Source organism: Chiloscyllium plagiosum, chromosome 8 (assembly GCF_004010195.1).
Source record: "Chiloscyllium plagiosum isolate BGI_BamShark_2017 chromosome 8, ASM401019v2, whole genome shotgun sequence".
Taxonomy (NCBI): domain Eukaryota; kingdom Metazoa; phylum Chordata; class Chondrichthyes; order Orectolobiformes; family Hemiscylliidae; genus Chiloscyllium; species Chiloscyllium plagiosum.
In genome coordinates, this window is record NC_057717.1 from 41,395,244 (window position 1) to 41,414,648 (window position 19,405).

At 43.6% G+C, this 19,405-nt stretch overlaps 1 gene segment (V, D, J or C); it reads left to right on the top strand.

The window, feature by feature from the left end:
- Positions 1-19,405, top strand: part of LOC122552336 — a 955,507-nt gene that overhangs the window by 673,276 nt on the left and 262,826 nt on the right.

Sequence of the window (19,405 nt, forward strand, 5' to 3'; positions counted from 1 at the left end):
TCCACTTGGGATGTACACACTGCAATGACACAGTTAAAGTGGACAAAACTCTATTCCGGATACAAGAAACCATCTTCATCAGGTCATTGCCATTGTCTGAAGTTGCAGATGGGCGGTGGTCATTGTGGTCACCAGGTCCATCGTTGCAGATGATCCATTATCCCCAAAGGTAACTGTGTGAACTGAGGAAAAAGTCTTTCCGTTCATATACATATAATGGGGTAGCAAAATGCAGAGGCTGCAGGCAATAGAAATGTGGAGCTGGTTTAAGGAACACATATTGTGTCCTTGATAGGTATGTCCCTGTCAGGTAGAGAGGAAGTGATAAGGTAAGGGAACCATGGTGTACTACAGAAATAGCATCTCTTGTTAAGCGGAAGAAGGAGGCATATGTGTTGATGAGACAAGATGTTTCACATGAGGCGATGGAGAGTTACTAGGAAGGATTTAGAGAGAGAGTTAAGAAGAACAAAGAGAGGACACAAGCAGTCTTTAGCAAATAGAATAAAGGAGAGCCCTAAAGGTATGTGAGGAATTAAAGGCTAGGAATAGCGCCAGTCAAAGACAGAAGTGGGAAGTTGATTATGGAACCTGTGGAAATTGGAGATGTGCTAAATGAACATTTCTCATCGGCTTTCACTCAGGAAAAGTAGAATATTGTAGAGGAGAAGAATGAGATACGAGATATTAGACAAGAAAGGATTGAGGTTAGTTAAAAACAGGTGTTATCAATTCTAGAAGGAGTGAAAGTTGACAAGTCCCCTGGGCTGGATGGCATTTATCTGAGGATCCTCTGGGAAGCTAAGGAGGAGATAGCAGAGCCTTTGGCATTGATATTTGAGTCGCCATTGTCTACAGGTTTCGTACCAGAGGACTAGACGATTGCAAATGTGCCCTTGTTCATGAAGGGCAGTAGAGATGACTCAGGTAATTATAGACCAGTAAGCCTTACTTCTGTTGTAGGAAAGGTTTTGGAAAGGATTATAAGAAATAGGATTTATAATCTTCTAGTAAGCAGCAATTTGATTTCAGATAGTCAACATGGTTTCGTCAAGGGCTGGTCATGTCTCACAAACCTCATTGAGTTTTTTGAGAAGGTGACCAAGCAGGTAGATGAGACTAGGGCAGTTGACGTGGTATACATGGACTTCAGTAAAGCCTTTGATAAGTTCCACATGGTAAGCTGTTGGAGAAAAAAATGCAGAGACATGGGATTGAGGGTGATTTAGCAGTTTGGATTAGAAAATGGCTTTCTGAAAGAAGGCAACTAGTGTTGATGGAAAGTATTCAGCCTGGAGTCCAGTTACTAGGGGTGTGCCACAAGGATATGTTTTGGTACCACTGCTGTTTGTCATTTTTATAAATGACTTAGATGCGGGCTTAGGTGGATGGATTAGTAAATTTGCAGATGACACTAAAGTCAGTGGAGTAGTGGACAGTTTGGAAGAATGTTACAGGTTGGCAGGGGGCCTGAGATAAACTGCAGAATTTGGCTGAGACATGGCAAATGGAGTTCAATGCAGCTAAATGTAAGGTGATGCACTTTGGGAAGAATAACAGGATACTGAGTCCATGTACATAGATCCCTGAAAGTTGCCACCCAGATTGATAGTGATGTTAAGAAAGCATACGGTGTTTTAGGTTTTATTGTTAGAGGAATTGGGTTCTGGAGCTGCAATATCATGCTGCAACTATACAAAATGCAAGCGCTGTTGCACTTGGAATATTGTGTACAGTTCTGGTCACCATATTTCAGGAAGGATGTGAAAGCATCGGAAAAGGTGCAGAGGAGATTTACCAGGATGTTGCCTGGTCTAGAGAGAAGGTCTTATGAGGAACGGCTAAGAGACTTGGGTCTGTTCTCATTGGAAAGAAGAAGGCTAAGAAAGGATTTGGTAGAGACATACAAGATGATCAGAGGATTAGATTGGGTACACAGTGAAAGTCTTTTTCCTAGGATGATGACGTCAGCTTGTATGAGGGGGCATAACTACAAATTGAGGGCTGATAGATTTAAGACAGATGTCAGAGGCAGGTTCTTTACGCAGTGTTAGGTGAAGGGGTAAATATAGGGGAATGAGTCTGGGTGGATTGCGCTTTTGCGGGTCAGTGCGGATTTGTTGGGCCGAAGGGTCTGTTTCCACACTGTAAGTAATCTAATCATAGAGTGGTAAGGGCTAGGAATGCCCTACCTGCTAATGTAGCCAACTCAGCCACATTAGGGAGATTTAAACTACACTTGGATGATGGTGGGATAATGTAGGGGGACGAGCTGAGAATAGTTCACAGGTCAGTGCAACATTGAGGACCGAAGGGCTCTGTATTGTTCTATGTTCTATGTTTTCAGATTAGATTAGATTATTTATAGTGTGGAAACAGGCCCTTCTGTCCAACAAGTCCACACCAACTCTCCGAAGAGTAACCCGCCCAGACCCATTCCCCCTGACTAATGCACCTAACACTATGGGCAATTTAGCATGGCCAAATCACCTGATCTGCACATCTTTGGACTTTGGGAGGAAACCGGAGCACCCGGAGGAAACCCACGCAGACACGGGGAGAATGTGCAAATTCCACACAATCGGTGCCTGAGGCGGGAATTGAGCTCGGGTCTGTAGCACTGTGAGGCAGCAATGCTAACCACTTACCCACCATGCCGCCCCCATGTTCTATATTCTAGATTTTTCATTTTGTTTTGGGTAATAGTCCAGTCCATTCAGGAGAGGTAATTGTTCTATTGTGGTCCTGTAGATATGATGGGGTAAATATGAATGCTCTGACTGAAGGAAGGTTTTTGGCTCATTATTTGCTGACAATATTGCCTGCACACTTTCCTTGGCAATGTTTGCTATTTGTCTTCCGTTATCTCCTACTGCCAGGGACAGAGCAAGGAGGAAAGCCTGCTCCAGCTGGAGACAGGACTTAGACCTGCTTTGGCAAGCACTGTTGAACCACATGCTACCTGACTGAGTCACCCAGTCCTTTACAAAATTTATATTGGTCTACCTAAAATGTTAATTTTCAGGTTAAAGTACCATTGAATGACATGTAACAAAATTTGATACTATACTACATAAAAATTGTTCCATAAAATAGAGCTTGTGGTAAATTTAGCTCTCTAACTTATCAAATGCATCAAAGAAAATATTGCCACCTGTTTTACATCTCTCCAATTTCTGTTTTAGGTGAAAAGGAAGATGTGATGTAAGATGCCAACTCACCATTTTACTCTATCACACAAAGTCAAAGTTATCCCTAAACAGACGCCAAGGGATTTGTTAAATGAAGGTGAAGAAGGGTGGTCTTTTAATGGTGTCTGTACCAGTCACTTGTGCTTGGTGTTTGAAGATGTAACTGTCTGGACGTTAATATACTGAGTAACTCTGCTAATTGTAGTATCCTGTTTTCTACAATTAAATAACTGCAGAAAGAATACTCGGTAATACTGGCTTACCAGATCCTTAACAGTTTACAATCAATTGTGTATGAACACAATATGCTGAAAAGTACTGAACTAGTTTCCAAGATTTTCATTATGTTTCACAGAAAACTGAGTTGATCATGCAACCCATTAGATGTAAAGGAAAAATAAACATAAGTGTAAAATACTGTTGTAGGGGTATGAAAATACAAGATGTTAAGAGAATGATATCAAGCAATCTAAAGCAGCTTGATGTCGAACATTGAAATCTTTAGACCTTTTCAGTTGTGACTAATGAAAGTAAGAGCATTCCAAAGGAGCAGGCTTTAGAGTTTGTGAAATTACACAGTTTTAGTCATTGTTTAGCATAAATAACTTGATAATTTTACCATTTGTGTCTGCATGGTAATGCATCAACCTGGGAAGATAACCAGAATATGGGAGCAAACTTTCAAATGCTAAATTTTCAGGCAGCACTGAATTAATTGCTGCTTCAGTTTTTGTATCTCAGTATTTTAGCTGAGTTTTATCTTTACATTTTCAAATGCTATTTAAGTGAGTGTTCGCAGAACCTTTGTGTCACAAGAAAAATGTTATCTATCGCTTCCATTGCTAAGCTGTGATTTTTTCATTCCTGCTTACGCTGCACAATGTATTTTTGATATTAAACTATTAATATATTGTGCTACGTTTCTTTGATTAATTCATAAAAGCACATTTACATGTATGAAGAAGCAATTTTAAATTATTTTAGGTCAGGATATAAATATGAAAAATTGTCAATCTGAAGTCGATGGGTTCTTAGTTTCATTGTTCTGAACACTGGGATGTTCTTACTTCTGTGTACCATCTTTTAACTGTTTCTGAAAGATAAATAGGCTTTTATTTTCTGTCTGATATGATTAAGACATACTTAAGGATACATTTAAGAGAGACTACTGTTCTCATGTTCAGTTAAGATGCACTCTCAAGTTTTTGAAATCTTATCCTGTGTTTTTTAAATCCTGCTTAACATTTTCTGTGGAAATGGAATGTTCATTGTTTTTACAGTGCGTTTTCTGTGTAGTTTATTTATTTGTATTAACTTATTCGAATCTTGTTTTCTTAAAATACAAATGTATACAGAACATAGAATAGTACAGCACAGTACAGGCCATTTGGCACATGATGTTGTGCCGAACATTTATCTTAATCTAAGATCAACCTAACCTACTCACCCCGAATTTACAGCCGCCCATGTGCTTGTCCAGCAGTCGCTTAAATGTCCCTTATACACACACAAACTGTAATCCTGTATCAAGACTGTCAGCTGATAAATTAAGTAAAAGACCAAGCCATTTCACCTGTCTTTTAAGCATGTATTGAAATTTCTTAGATCAAACATCAGGTCTTGGCGAAAACATTCAGTGAATGACAGGGTCATTCAGACTTGTTCGACTTCAAATCTGCAGTTCTTTCTGTTTGTGATTGTATTTAAAAGAAAAATAAAATTTATTCAGAATAAAAGGCTGTGTTATTGGAAATATGATATCACTCCGTCTTACTGATTTGATGCATGTTGAAAGCATTCTTTTCAATCCATAGTCCATAACTCTCAACAGCCATTTGCTGTAGAATGTCTCAATCCTTAAAAAAGTGTTTGAAAAATACCCATTTGATGGTGCCTTTTCTATTTCTCCCCAGACATTTTCATCTTTTCTTCAGAGCTACTTTCTTGCCTGTCAATTGGTTGTGGTATGACTTCTGAATGCAAGCTATTGTGTAATCGTAGTGTCTTCTTCAGTAAATGGTTGTAGACCACAGAACATAGAACAGTGCAGCACAGTACAGGCCCTTTGACCCTCGATATTGTGATGATCTTTTTTCCTACTCTAAGATCAGACTAACCCTATGTACCTTTCATTGTATTATCTTCCATGTGCCTATCCAGGCATTGCTTAAGTGTTCCTAACACAACTCTGCATTCCACACACTCACCACTCTCTGTGGAAAGAAGCTATCTCTGACACCTCCCTTAAACCTTCCTCCATTCACCTCAAAATTATGCTCTCTTGTGATAGAACATAGAACATAGAAAAATACAGCGCAGTACAGGCCCTTTGGCCCTCCATGTTGCGCCGATCCAAGCCCACCTAACCGCACTAGCCCACTATCCTCCATATGCCTATCCAATGCCCGCTTAAATGCCCATAAAGAGGGAGAGTCCACCACTGCTACTGGCAGGGCATTCCATGAACTCACGACTCGCTGAGTAAAGAATCTACCCCTAACATCTGTCCTATACCTACCACCCCTTAATTTAAAGCTATGCCTCCTTGTAATAGCTGACTCCATACGTGGAAAAAGGTTCTCATGGTCAACCCTATCTAAACCCCTAATCATCTTGTACACTTCTATCTCCTAAACCTTCTTTTCTCCAATGAAATATATTTACCTGATATCCGCTCTATCTATGCCTCTCAACATCTTGTACAGCTCTATCAAGTCACCTCTCATCCTTCTTTGCTGCAATGAGAAAAGTACTAGCTCCGTCAAACTCACTTCGTAAGACATGCCCCCCAGTCCAGGCAGCATCCTGGTAAATCTCCTTTGAGCCCTCTCTAAAGCTTCCAAATCCTATAATGAGGTGACCAGAACTGAACACAATATTTCAACTGTGGTAAAGTAGGGCTTTATAGAATTGCAGCATAACGTTGCAGCTCTTAAACTCAACCCCCACCCTGCTAATGAAAGCCAATGCACCATATGCATTCCTGACAATCATTTCAACTCAGGTGACAATTTTGAGGAATCTTTGGACATGGGCCCCAAGATCCCTGTGTTCCTTCAACTGCTAAGAATCCTGCCTTTAACCCTATATTCTGCATTCAAATTCAACCTTCACTTCACACTTTTCCAGGTTGAATTCCATCTGCCAATTATTGAACCAGTTCTGCATTCTGTCAATGTCCCATTGCAACCAACAACAGTCCTCCACACTATCTAAAACTCCATCAACCTTCATAACATCAGCAAACTTACTAACCCACCCTTCCACTTCCTCATCCAACTCATATATAAAAATCACAAAGAACAGAGGTCCCAGAACTGTGGAACACCATTGATCACCAATTTCCAAGCTGAATACTTCCCATGTATCACCACCCTCTGTCTTCAATGGGCCAGCCAATTCTGAATCCAGACAGCCAGATTTCCCTGTATCCCATGCTTCCTTGCTTTATGATTGAGCCAACCATGTACACCACATTCACTGCTCTATCTTCATCATTGCGTTTTGTCACATCCTCACGGTGGCTCAGTGGTTAGCACTGCTGCCTCACAGCACCAGGGTCCCAGGTTCAATTCCAGTCTCGGGCGACTGTCAGTGTGCAGTTTGCACATTCTCCCTGTGTCTGCGTGTGTTTCCCTGGGTGCTCCAGTTTCCTCCCACAGTCCAAAGATGTGCAGGTCAGGTGAATTGGTCACGCTAAATTGCCCATAGTGATAGGTGCATTAGTCAGAGGGAAATGGGACTGGGTGGGTTACTCCCCGGAGGGTCGATGTGGACCTGTTAGGCTGGAGAGCATGTTTCCACACTGTAGGGAATCGAATCTAATCTAATCTAATTCAGTAAGGTTTGTGAAGTATAACCTTCCCCTCACAAAGCCATGCTGACTATCTCTTATTAAACTATGGTTTTCCAAGTAATCCAATAAGCTTCAATCTGCAATTTGAAAGGGAGAGGGTACAATCGTAGTGACAATATTTCAGTTGAATAAAGGGAACTATGGAGCTATGAGGGAGGAGCTGGCCAAAGTTCAATGGTGCAATACCTTAGCAGGGATGACAGTGGAGGAACAATGGCGGATATTTCTGTGTATAATGCAGAAGTTGCAGGATCAGTTCATTCCAAAAAGGAAGAAAGATCCTATGAGGAGGCAGGGGTGGCCGTGGCTGACGAGGGAAGTTAGGAAACATATAAAGTGAAAAAAGAAAAAAGTATAACATAGCAAAGATGAATGGGAAAACGGAGGACTGGGAAGCTTTTAAAGAACAACAAAGGATTACTAAGAAGGAAATACGCAGAGAAAAAATGAGGTACGAAGGTAAGCTGGCCAAAAATATAAACGAGGATAGTAAAAGCATTTTTAGATATGTGAAAGGAAAAAAAATGGTTAAGACTAAAATTAGGCCTTTGAAGACAGAAACGGGAATATATTACAGGGAACAAAGAAATGGCAGAAGAGTTGAATAGGTACTTCAGATCTGTGTTCACTGGGGAAGACACAAGCAATCTCCCTGAGGTAACAGTGGCTGAAGGACCTGAACTGAAGGGAATTTATATTTGCCAGGAATTGGTGTTGGAGAGACTGTTAGGTCTGAAGGCTGATAGGTCCCTGGGACCTGATGGTCTACATCCCAGGGTACTGAAGGAGGTGGCTCCAGAAATTGTGGATGCATTGGTGATTATTTTCCAGAGTTCAATAGATCCAGGATCAGTTCCTGTGGATTGCAGGGTGGCTAATGTTGCACCACTTTTTAAGAAAGGAGCAGGAAAGAAAACAGGAAATTATAGACCAGTTAGTCTGACCTCAGTGGTGGGAAAGATGCTGGAGTCAATTATAAAGGATGAAATTATGACACATCTGGATAGCAGTAACAGGATAGGTCAGAGTCAGCATGGATTTATGAAGGGAAAATCATGCTTGCCTTATCTTCTGGAATTTTTTGAGGATGTAACTCTGAAGATGGAAAAAGGAGATCCAGTGGATGTAGTGTACCTGGATGTTCAGAAAGCCTTTGATAAAGTCCACATAGGAGGTTAGTGAGCAGAATTACGGTGCATGGTATTGGGGGCAAAGTACTGGCTTGGATTGAAAATTGGTTGGCTGACAGGAAACAAACAGTACTGATAAACGGCTCCCTTTCAGAATGGCAGGCGGTGACCAGTGGGGGACCGCAGCTTTTTACAATATATGTTAATGATATAGAAGATGGTATCAGCAATAACATTAGCAAATTTGCTGATGATACAAAGCTGGGTGGCAGGGTGAAATGTGAGGAGGATGTTAGGAGATTACAGGGTGACCTGGACAGGTTAGGTGAGTGGACAGATGCATGGCAGATGCAGTTTAATGTGGATAACTGTATGGTTATCCACTTTGCTGGCAAGAACAGGAAGGCAGATTACTACTTAAATGGAGTCAAGTTAGGTAAAGGGGCAGTACAATGAGATCTGGGTGTTCTTGTACACCAGTCAATGAAGGCAAGCATGCAGGTCGTGAAGAAAGCTAATAGCATGCTGGCCTTCATAACAAGAGGGATTGAGTATAGAAGCAAAGAGGTTCTTCTGCAGCTGTACAGGGCCTTGGTGAGACCGCATCTGGAATATTGTGTGCAGTTCTGGTCTCCAAATTTGAGGAAAGACATTCTGGCTATTGAGGGAGTGCAGCGTATGTTCACGAGGTCAATTCCTGGAATGGCAGGACTATCTTATATTGAAAGATGGGAACGACTGGGATTGTATAGCCTTGAGTTTAGAAGACTAAGAGGGGATCTGATTAAGATGTATAATATTATTAAAGGATTGGACACTCTGGAGGCAGGAAACATGTTTCCGCTGATGGGTGAGTCCTGAACCAGAGGACACAGATTAAAAATAAGGGGTAGGCCATTTAGGACAGAGATGAGGAGAAACTTCTTCACCTAGAAAGTGGTGGGTGTGTGGAATGCTCTGCCCCAGAAGGCAGTGGAGGCCCAGTCTCTGGATTCATTTAAGAAAGAGTTGGATAGAGCTCTCAAGGATAGTGGAATCAAGGGTTATGGAGATAAGGCAGGAGCAGGATAATGATTGAAGATGATCAGCCATGATCATAATGAATGGTGGTGCAGGCTCAAAGGGTAGAATGGCCTACTCCTGCACCTATTGTCTATTGTCTGTTGTCCTGTCTCTCAGAATCATTTCCAATAATTTGCCCATCACAGACATAACACTGACTGGTCTGTTGTTTCTAAGATCATCCCTTTCTTGAACAAGGGAATAACACTTGTTACCCTCCAAATATCTGGCACTGCTCCAGTGGACAGTGATGGTGCAAATACCATCGCCAAAGGTGCAGCAATCTCTTCTCTCGCTTCCTGTAGTAACCATGTATTTAACCTGTCTGGCCCAAAGGATTTATCAATCCTTAGGATTTTCAAAATTTTCAGCACATCCTTGCTAACATCAACCAATTCAAGCATATCAGTCTGTTTCACACTGACCTTAGAAATGACAAGGTCCCTCTCAGTAGTGAAGCAAAGTATTCATCAAGGACCTCCCTTACCTCTTCTGACTCCAGGCGCAAGTTCCCTCTACGATCCCTGATCGGCCCTACACTCACACTGGCCATCATTTTGTTCCTCACATAAATGCAGAACGCCTTAGAGTTTTCCTTAATCCTACCTGCTAAAACTTTTTCGTGCCCCCTTCTAGTTCTCTTAAGTCCATTCTTCAGTTCCTTCCTGGTTACCTTGTTAACCTCTGCAGCCCTGTCGGAACCTTGCCTCCTGAGGACTGCAGATGCTGGAGATCAGCATAGAGTGTGGTGCTGGAAAAACACAGCAGGTCAGGCAGCATCCGAGGAGCAGGAGAATCGACGTTTCGGGCATAAGGCCTTCATCAGGAATGAGGCTTGTGGGTCAGGGCTGAGAGATAAATTCACCTGAACTATCTTGGCAACCTTCCTCCCCTTCCTGGACCTCTCACCACAAACATATACTACAAGCCCACCGTACCGCAGCTGCCTAGATTACATCTCGTCCCACTCTACCTCCTCTAAAAATTCCATCCTTTATTCCCAATTTGACCACCTCTGCTACATTGGAAAGTCCCACATGGTCTCCTTCCACAATTGCAACTTCCCTTCCCTCGTGGTTAAGAATGCCCTCCAGCACATCTCCTCCACTTCATGCACCACAGCCCTTGAACCCCACCCTTTCCAATGGAACAAGGACAGACCCCCCCCCACCCCCCCCCCAGGTCCTCAGCTTCCACCCCACCAACCTCCAAAAAACAGCGCATCATCCTCTGCCACTTCCACCACCTCCAAACAGACCCCACCACCAGAGATATATTTCCCTCCCCACCCCTATCAGCATTCTGGAAAGACCATTCCCTCCACAACTCCCTCGTCAGGTCCACATCCCCCACCAGCCCACACCCCACTCTTGGCACCTTTCTCGGTCACTGCAGCAAGTGCAAAACCTATACCTACACCACTCCCCTCACCTCCATCCAAGGCTCCAAGCCATCCTTCCACCTCCCTCAGAAATTCATCTGTACCTCTCCCAATATCATCTACTGCACCCATTGCACCAGTTGCGGTGTCCTGTACATCGGGGAGACAGGACGTCTTCTTGCAGATCGTTTCAGAGAACATCTCTGGGACAACGACACCCACCAACACCACCGTCCATGGCTGAACACTTAAACTCCAATTCAGCACCACCCTCCAAACCCGTCCATCACTGCCCCCTCTGATCTATCACCTTCATCCACCTATCACTTTCCCAGCTACCTTCCCCCCAACCCAATCTCCCTTTCATTTATCTGTCAGCCCCAACCCACAAACCTCATTCCTGATGAAGGACTTATGACCAAAACGTCGATTCTCCTGCTCCTCGGATGCTGTCTGACCTGCTGTGCTTTTCCATTCACCACACTCTTGACTCCTGAATCTTAAGTAAGCTTCCTTCTTCCTCCTGACTTAGATGTTTCACATTCCTTGTCACCCAAGATTCTTTCAACCTACCATCCCTTCCTTGTTCTCAGTGGGCAAACCTGTCCAGCACTATCAGCAGGTGCTACCTCAACAACCTCCACATGTCTGTTGTGCATTTCCCTGAGAAAATCTGTTCCCAATTCAGGCACCCAGTTCATGCATAACAGCATTGTAAATCCTCCTCACCCAATTAAATACTTTCCAATACCACCTGTTCTATCCCTCCGAATGAGTATAATAAAGGGTAGGGAGTTGTGATCACAATCACTGAAATGCTCTCCCACCAAAAGACCTGGGACCTGGCATGGTTTGTTGCTGAGCACCAAATCCAATATGGCCTCCCCTCTAATCGGCTTATCTACATATTGAGTCAGAAACTCTTCCTGGACACACCTGACAAATACTGCTCCATCAAATTTATGTGAACTAAGGAGGTTCCAATCAATATATTTTTTTAATTCAAAAATATACTTTATTCATAAAATATTTTGATGATCTGTATAATTGGTGGTGCCATACATACGTATACATTCCATTTCTTTCCATGCAGAGATTAGAATTAATCATTCATATTTACCATCCATAAATTTAGCTGAGACGTCAGTGGAGCCCACTTACTGCATGGGCCCCCTGTTCTTCTTTGGCAGGCAGATGTTACATGGTGGTCTTTCTCCACCGTGTCTTGGCGGCAGCTGCCCCAAGCTTCAGCACATCTCTCAACGTGTAGTCCTGGACCTTGGAATGTGCCAGTCCACAACACTCAGTCGAGGTCAGCTCCTTCAGCTGGAAGATCAACAGGTTTCAGACAGACCAAAGAGCGTCTTTGACTGAGTTGATTATGCTTCAGGCACAGTTGATGTTCGTCTTGGTGTGCGCCCCGGGGAACAGACCGTAGAGCATGGAGTCCCATGTCACGGAGCTGCTCGGGACGAACCTCAACAAACACCACTGCATTTTTCTCCAGACTCCCTTTGCGTAGGCATATTCCTGAAGGAAGTGTGTGACAGTCTCGTCCCCTCCACAGCCGCTTCGAAGGCAGCGTGCAGTGCGGCAGAGAGTGCATAAAGGATCTCACAGGCAGAGCCCTTCTCACCACAAGCCAAGCCATGTCTTGATGCTTGTTGGAATGTTCTGGCAATGAGGCATTCTGCCAAATGACTTTGACAGTCTGCCCAGGGAACCGCTCAACAGGACCCGCCCTCTCCTTTTCCTGAAGAGTGTCAAGGACACTAGGTGCACATCATTTCCTGATGGACTTGTGGTCAAATGTTTTCTTCATAACTTTCTCCATGAAGGACAGGTGATATGGAACGGTCCAACTACTTGGAGCATTCCGCGGCAGTGAGGCCAGGCCCATCCTTCGCAACACTGGGGACAGGTAGAACCTCAGTACGTAGTGACACTTGATGTTTGCATACCGGGGATCCACGCACAGCTTGATGCAGCCACACAGAAAGGTGGCCATCAGGGTGAGGGTGGCGTTTGGTGTGTTTTTTCCCCCGTTGCCCAGATCTTTATACATCGATTCCCTTCAGACCTGGTCCATCTTTGATCTCCATATAAAATGGAAGATGGCCCGGGTGACTGCGACAGCACAGGTTCAGGGAATAGACCAGACCTGTGCCACATATAACAACACTGACAGTGCGTCACACCTGATGACCAGGTTTTTACCTGCGATGGAGAGCGTCCATCTGCCCAGTTTCTGCCTCACTGTCCTGATATGCTCCTCCCAAGACTTGGCGCATGCCCCAGCCCCTCTGAACGAAATACCCAGCACCTTCAAGTGGTCAGTCCTGACAGTGAAGGGGATTGAGGATTGGTCGGCCCAGTTCCCGAAGAGCAGGGCCTCGCTCTTGCCTCAATTTACCTTGGCCCCCGAGGCCCGGTCGAACTGGTCACATATGCACATGAGTCCAAGCCGAAAATGGCGACGTCATCCATGTACAGGGAGGCCTTAACTTGTAGGCCCCCGCTGCCAGGAATAGTCATCCCTCTCAGGCTTGCATCCTTCCTGATGGACTCGGCAAATGGCTATATGCAATACACAAACCAGGCAGGAGAGAGAGGGCAGCCCTGCCTGATTCCAGCTCTGACTGGGAAGCTATCTGATTCCCACACATTGGTTGAGACTGCACTGACAATATTAGTGTAGAGCAGTCTGATGCAATTGCAGATTCCCTCCCCAAAGCCAATTTTGGAGAGAAAATCTCTCATAGGCGTATGTAAAATCCTGTCAAAGGCTTTCTCCTGGTCAAAGCTGATGAGGCAGGTGTCCAACCCCCTGTCCTACACATAGGCGATCATATCCCTGAGGAGTGCGAGCCTCTCAGCGATTTTCCTGCCCAGTACAACACAGGTTTGGTCAGGGTGGATCACCGATTCCAGAGCAGACCTGACCCAGTTGGTGATGAACTTTGACAAGATGTGTAATCCGCATTCAAAAGTGAGATTGGTCTCCAATTTCTGATTTCCTCCTTCTCCCTCTTCCGCTTGTAAATGAAGGTGATGATGCCTTTCCTCATGGATTCACTCATGGTACCTGCCAGAAGCATACTGACATAGACTTGCAGCAGGTCCTGGCCAAACAAATCCCACAGAGCAGAACAGAGCTTGACTGGTAAGCCGTTGCTTCCGGGAGTTTTATTCTTTTTGAAGGACTCGAGGGCCTTGGCCAGCTTGTCCAGAGATAGCGGCTGGTCCAGCCTCTCCCATGTTCTGTTGTCTAAGACCCCTGTGATAGAGGACAGGAATGACTGAGGCCATGCAGTCAGTCGACTTTGAGTCATATGGGCTGGCATAGAAGGATTTGCTGATCCTCATGATGTCAGCCTGAGATGACGTTACCGAGTCATCTCTTCCTTCAAGCTGCTGAGCATGGAGCTCTCTTTGTGCACCTTCTGGAAGAAGAAACGTGAGCACCTCTCGTCCTGCTCCACAGATCAAATCCTGGACCGGAAGATTGTCTTGGAGGCCTCCGAGGTAAAGAGCGAGCCTTGCTGGCCCTTCACCTCCTGGAGGTCCTCCCTGACATTGACCCCCATCATCTGCAGCAGGAGCAGGTTCTGTATGCTTTCCTCGAGTTGGGACAGTTTTCCCCACCATTCTCTCGCCTCCTGAACACCTTTGAGGATGAAGAACCTCTTGATGTTCCCTTTTACTGTTTCCCACTAGTCCGCTGGAGACTCAAAGAGGGGCTTCACGGTTCTCCAACCTGTGTAATCCCTCTTGAGATCTTCAGTGTTTCATGGGGTCACCAGCTTGGTGTTCAGCTTCCACGTTCCCTTACCAGCCCGCTGCTCGTCCTGTAAGTGACAGTCGGCCAGCAGGAGGCAGTGGTCAGAGAAGAACACCGGCTTGACGCTGGTGACCTGACTGAGAACGGGACACAAACAGATAATCTATCCTTGAGCTGATAGACCCGTCTGCCCGTGACCAGGTTCCAATCAATATTAGGGAAGTTAAAGACATCCATGACAGCAACCCTGTTACTTCAGCACCTTTCCAAAATCTGCCTCCCAATATGGTTCTCTATCTTTTTGTCATATTGTAAAATAGTTTGTGGCATATTTCCATCCTATATTCAAATGCACAATTCTTGTTCCTTGATATAACTACTCTTGCCTATTTATAATAGCAATGCAAAGTTAAAGGAATGCATACAGTTGAACCATAATGTGAAAGAGAAAACAGAAAATGCTTGAAACTTGGAGGACGTCAATCAGCACTTGAAAGAGAATTCTGTCAACAGCTTTGTAACCCACTTTAAAATAATCACGTCACATTCAAAAATCTCAAAGGTTATTTCCATAATTTTTTTTGTTTTTGCTTCTAATTTCTGTGGCTTGGCTTACTCTTCCCCAAAATAAAACACAGTACCACAGGCACTGGAGATCTGAAAACAAAAACAATATGCTGGAGAAACTCAGCAGGTTTGGCTATATCTTGGAGAGAGATTACGTTTTGAGTACAGTGACCTTTCATCGGAACTTTGTCAGTTCTTCCCTTGTCAGGTAAGATTGGCTCAGAGTGAATCAACGGTATCATACCATCTTTGCTTTCTCCATGTGGTCAGTGTAAAATGGTTTGATGATTGAGGACCCCAGTTTCACACACACAAGTGTTGTTGCCTTTGATTCAGTCAATGTGTGACTCCTTTTAAAAAAACATTTCAGTTGTGACCCACATGGCAAAAAGCAGCACTTCATAGCCATAGTTGGTAATGCTCATGGTGGTAATTCACCTTCTTGAGCTGCTGTAGTCCATGTATTCTGAAAATGCTCTTAACTAGGGAGTTCCAGGATTTGGATCTGCAATAATTAACTTTGTACCATATGATACTTAATCTAGCTCTATCCCTAATCTTTCTTTTCCCCTGGGAACACAGTCTTTTATAAAATATTTTACACTTCACAAATCTTTCCAAACGAAAATCTGACGTCTTCCCTCGGGAGAAGTCTTTCCTATAGATGGATTTCCTTATGTTTGCACAAACTGTTTTGTGTTTTCTCTCTCAGATTGCTCGAAGAGTAATGGAAGAGGTAAATTGATTGATAAGTTCCCTCCTTATCCAATGTAAGTGAAATAAGTTTTTTTAAGTCAGCACATTATTCAATTGTCATGTACAAAAACTAAAGTCTGGATAGCAGGATTCAGGATCAGATTGCAATAAATTGAAATTTGAAGGTCATTGTGAGTAATGATTGACAGGTTACTCAGCTAATTCGATGTGTAGTTGATTACAAGAAATCCTGTATCATTTCTAATTGTACATTGTAAAAGAAAATTATGCAAAGATGCACAAAATATTCAAGGTGTAGATCTTTACCCATCCATCTTCAGAATTCCTCATACAACTGTTCATATATTAAAGTGTTTAGTAATTGATGTCAGGTATAGACAGGAGAGACCCAGTGAATCCTTAGAAGAGTAGCAGTATAATGAAGAGGGAAATCAGGAGTGCAAAAAGCAGACATGAGATAGTTTTGGCAAATAGGATTAAGGAGAATCCAAAGGGTTTTTATAAATACATTAAGGACAAAGGAGTAACTAGGGAGAAAATAGAGGCCCTCAAAGATCAGCAAGGCAGCTTATGTGTGGAGCCGCAGGAGATGGGGGAGATATTACATGAGTATTTTGCATCAGTGTTTACTGTGGAGAAAGACATAGAATATATAGAATGTGGAGAAATAGGTGGTGACATCTTGAAAAATGTCCATATTACAGAGGAGGATGTGCTGGATGTCCTGAAACACAAAAATGGATAAATTCCCTCGGACCTGATCAGGTGTAACTTGTGGGAAGCTAGAGTAACTTGTGGGAAGCTCTGTGGGAAGCTAGAGAAGTGATTGCTGAGCCCCTTGCTGAGATATTTGTGTCATCAATAGTCACAGGTGAGGTGCCGGAAGACTGGAGGTTGGATAACCTGGTACCACTATTTAAGAAAGGTGGTAAGGAAAAGCTGGCAACAATAGACCAGTGAGCCTGACAATGGTGGTGAGCAAGTTGTTGCAGGGAATCCTGAGGGACAGGATTTACGTGTATTTGGAAAGGCAAGGATTGATTAGTCAGCATGGCTTTGTGCATGGGATATCATGTTTAATAAACTTGAGTTTGGTGAAGAAGTAACAGGATTGATAAGTGGCTGTGATCTATATGGACTTCAGTAAGATGTTCAACAAGGTTCCCCATGGGACTGGTTAGCAAGGTTAGATCTCATGGAATACAGAGAGAACTAGTTATTTGGATACAGAACTGACTCAAACGTAGAAGACAGAGGGTGGTGTTGGAGGATTGCTTTTCACACTGGAGGCCTGTGACAAGTGGGGTCCCACAAGATTGGTGCTGTGTCCACTATTTTTGGCATTCATATAAATGATTTGGATGTGAACATAGGACTGTTCATATGGTTAGTACGTTTGCAGATCAACTTTTTGCAGATGACACCAAAATTAGAGGGGTAGTGGACAGTGAAGAAGGTTACCTCAGATTATGATGAGCTCTTGATTGGATGGGCCAGTGGGCTGAGGAGTGCCAGATGGAGCTTAATTTCAACAAAGGTGAGGTGCTGTATTTTGGAAAAGCAAATTTTGGCAGGACTTATACACTTAATGGTAAGTCCTCGGGAATTTTGCTGAACCAATTTATCTTGGAGTGCAGGTTCGTAGTTCCTTGAAATTTAGAGTCGCAGGTAGGCAGGATAGTGAAGAAAACATTTGGTATGCTTTCCTTTATGGGTGAGAGCTTGAGTACAGGAGTTGGGAGGTCATGTTGTGGCTGCGTAGGGTGTTGATTAGGTCACATTTTGAATATTGCATGCAATTCTGGTCTCCTTCCTATTGGAAGGATATTGTGAAACTTGGAAGGGTTCAGAAAAGATTCACAAGGGTGTTGCCACAGTAGGAGGCTATGTGCTATAGGGAGAAGCTAAATAGCCTGGGGCTGTTTTCCCTGAGGTATCGGAGGCTAAGGGGTGACCTTACAGAGGTTTATAAAATCATGAGTGGCATGGCTACGATAAATAGAGAAAATCATTTCATCATTGTCAATAATGCCAGAAGACTGGAGGATAGCAAATGTCCCCTTGTTCAAGAAGGGGAGTAGAGACAACCCTGGTATAGACCGGTAAGCCTTACTTTGCTTGTGGGTAAAGCGTTGGAAAAGGTCTTAAGAGATAGGATTTATAATCATTTTGGGAGGACTAAGTTGATGAGGGATAGCCAACACCGTTTTGTGAAATGTAGGCTGTGCCTCACAAACCTTATTGAGTTCTTTGAGATGGTGACCAAACAGGTGGATGAGGGTAAAGTAGTTGATCTGGTGTATATGGATTTCAGTAAGGCATTTGATAAGGTTCCCCATGGTACGCTATTGCAGAAAATATAGAAGCATGGGATTGAGAGTGATTTAGCGGTTTGGATCAGATATTGGCTAGCTGAAAGAAGACAGAGGATAGTGGTTGATGGGAAGTGTTCATCCTGAAGTTTAGTTACAAGTGGTGTTCTGTTTTGGGGCCACTGCTGTTTGCCATTTTTATAAACAACCTAGATGAGGGTGTAGAAGGATTAGTTAGTAAATTTGCTGGATGACACTAAGGTCAGTGGAGTTGTGGATAGTGCTGAAGGATGTTGCAGGTTACAGAAGGAAATAGATAAGCTGCAGAGATGAGCTGAGAGGGGGCAAAAGGAGTTTAATGTGGAAAAGTATGAGGTGATTCACTTTGGAAGAAGCAACAGGAATAAAGAGTACTGGGCGAATGGTAAGATTCTTGGTAGAGAGCAGAGAGATGAAAAATGTGTTGCTGGAAAAGCGCAGCAGGTCAGGCAGCATTTTTCAGCTCTGATCTCCAGCATCTGCAGTCCTCACTTTCTCCATGAGCAGAGAAATCTCAGCATTCATGTACATAGACCACTGAAGGTTGCCACCCAGGGTGAAGGGGCTGTTAAGAAGTGTGTTAGCTTTTATTGGTAGAAGGATTGAGTTTCGTATCCACGAAGTCATGTTGCAGCTGTACAAAGCTCTGGTGCAGCTGCACTTCAAGTATTGTGTACAGTTCTGGTCATCGCATTATAGGAAGGATATGGAAATTTTGGGAAATAATGCAGTGGAGATTTACCAGGAAGTTGCCTGGTATGGAGGGAAGGTCTTATGAGGAAAGACTGATGGAGAAGGCTGTTTTCGTTCGAGGGAAGAAAGTTGAGAAGTGACTTAATTGAGACATATAAGATAATCAGAGGGTTATATAGGGTGTACAATGAGAGCCTTTTTCCTTGGATGGTGACGGCTAGCATGAGGTGACAGAGCAATAAATTGAGTGGTAATAGATATAGGACAGATAGAGTCATAGAGTCATAGAGATGTACAGCATGGAAACAGACCCTACAGTCCAACCCATCCATGCCGACCAGATATTCCAACCCAATCTAGTCCCACCTGCCAGCACCCAGCCCATATCCCTCCAAACCCTTCCTATTCATATCCCCATCCAAATGCCTTTTAAATGTTGCAATAGTACCAGCCTCCATCACTTCCTCTGGCAGCTCATTCCATACAGGTACCACACTCTGCATGAAAAAGTTGCCCCTTATCTCTCTCTTATATCTTTTCCCCTAACCCTAAACCTATGCCCTCTAGGACTGGACTCCCCAACCCCAGGGAAAAGACTTTGCCTATTTACTCCATCCATGCCCCTCATAATCTTGTAAACCTTTATTAGGTCAACTCTCAGCCTCCGATGTTCCAG